This window comes from Seriola lalandi, unplaced genomic scaffold, assembly GCF_002814215.2.
Source record: "Seriola lalandi dorsalis isolate HSWRI2012SDOR001 ecotype SW California unplaced genomic scaffold, Sedor1 jcf7180001960916, whole genome shotgun sequence".
Taxonomy (NCBI): Eukaryota; Metazoa; Chordata; class Actinopteri; order Carangiformes; family Carangidae; genus Seriola; species Seriola lalandi.
This window is the reverse complement of record NW_019431585.1, coordinates 3,243-5,347: the sequence shown is the minus strand read 5'-3', so window position 1 is coordinate 5,347 and position 2,105 is coordinate 3,243. Positions and strand designations below refer to the sequence as shown.

The 2,105-nt window shown below is 40.4% G+C and overlaps 1 long non-coding RNA gene across 1 annotated transcript; it reads left to right on the top strand.

Moving 5' to 3' along the window:
- Positions 1–38: 38 nt before the first annotated feature.
- Positions 39–1,755, top strand: LOC111667954 (uncharacterized). The gene is made up of 3 exons (XR_002761699.2): positions 39–322; positions 410–578; positions 1,100–1,755. It is a non-coding gene; the product is annotated as an uncharacterized LOC111667954 (long non-coding RNA).
- The last annotated feature ends 350 nt before the right edge of the window (positions 1,756–2,105 follow it).

Below are 2,105 nucleotides of genomic sequence, written 5' to 3'. Positions count from 1 at the left end.
AAAGACAAACAACCACAAATATAGAAACACAAAAACAGGTAGAACCCCCCCCCCCCCTCCAAATCACAAAGCTGCGTTATCGACAGGTAATAAAGTCTATCTGTGCTGTGCCGTGATCATCATCATTCGTGTCCATGTCTGTTCAAGGTCCTCCAACCTGTCCTTAAGGATGTCTCAGGTTCTCAGGAGAACCTTTAGACAATGACTGACTCGACTGTTCATTTTCAGGAGTATGTTTGGTTTTGGAGCTGAGAGATGATGGCAGCAGACGGGAGGAGCCCTGTGGTCAACCTGCACTACCTGAATACAGAGGATACTGCCAGTAAGACCAGTTCTCCCAGTAACAGCCTCCCAGTCTGATCCCAGTCAGAATATATGGTGTGTTTGTCTCACTTGTCTGTCACGACAGGTTGCACTATAAGGAGCGCTTGGTGGAGCTGATCAATCGTTGCCGTGCTGACCCGGCAGTCCTTTTCAGTCTGACGGAGATAATGGCAGAACTTCAGCGTTGGCATGTCGCCATGCCAACCAGGAAACCAGACGAACCAGAGCCGCTGTACGCCCAACGACTCCGCCTGGTCAGTCGTCATCATCATCATCATCGTTGTCATCATCATCATTATTGTCATTGTAAATACAGTTTATCTGTTTAACAACAATCCCTGAACATCTCCTTAATTAACCCTTAATGCCCATGAAAACACACAGAGATCTGAATCAGACAGAGATCCTTCTTTTAGTTTGAAAATCTAAAGCCTTTAAAAAGCCCTTAATTTGAAAAGGCCTTAATGACGTAGATGTAAAGGGCTTCATGAGTCTCCTGTTAATTTCTAGATGAATGTGAATGATGACACATTTTCATTCAATGTGCAAATACAAATGTGTCAAATATTGAGTTAATCAATGTATAAACTAATTTAATATATTATATATTAAGGCATTTTAATACATTTTCTTCAGCCCTTAATGATCTTTTTAACTGCAGATAATGGATCTACAAACAGTATACATGTTTATTGATGACGAGCTGTTATCAGGTAATAAAACACTGCCTCCTTTCAGCCAATCACAGCGCAGAATTCTGTCTGTGTTTCTTCAGACTCTTACCAATAGAGTTCCTCTCAGGAAGCAGCGACGCTCTCCACTCAAACTCAACAACGATCTCTGTCCTCTGACCCCTGCTATGGCTGCTGGAGCTCCGCCCCCTCACCTGCTGCTGACAGACTGACTCTGCCCACCCCAGATACAGCAGCCAATCAGATGGCAGTGCTCTGTCATCACAGTAACCACTGATTTTTATTTAAACAGAGACATTAGGAGACCAAGTTTACATCTGACCATGCCCCCTTCACGTCACTGAAAGGAGTGTCTAAAAATCTACCTGTCTGCTTCAGCTGCTGGCTTCAGACTGGCTCAGTGGTTTCCAAGGAAACCAAATAAAAGGGACTAAAGAAACTGTTGTTCACTTTAACGACCTGAGTGTTAACAAGTATTTTTAGACACTGTTCTTATGAGCTAACAATGCTAACGAGACTCTTCTCTATATTCTAGGATCCACGTTTATTTCAGTCAGCTTGGGCACCAGTTGGCACCAGTTAGCACTTGTGTTAAGTTAGCGTGTGTTAATTTAGATTAGGATATCAGTCTTGACTGTGATGGCCATTGAGCCCTTAACCCTGTGTTTTAGTTCTTCCTGCACTTTAACTGTTTGAATAAATATAATAAATGAATATTGTCTTAAGTTCTAACTTAAAATTTCAGCCTCCTTTCTTCTGTTTCCAAGACGACCAAAATAAACAAAATTTGTGATAGGTAGAAGTTTATAGTCGGGTTAGAATGTCCATCAACTGCTTTTATGTGAATATTGGGGTTAGGGTTAAGACATAGTATAGTAGGCCACGGTATAGTGAGATGTAAACACATGATTGTATAATGAGGCATAAAAATTGTATAGTAAGGCATGAAAATTCATAAAAGCTTGAAAGTATAGTAAGTCGTTAAAATGAAATTGTATAAAAGTCATAAAACCGTCATAGTATAGAAAGTCATAAAAAAGTCACGTCAATGAAACTATTGAAAGTAATAAGATTTACATGTTATAGTAA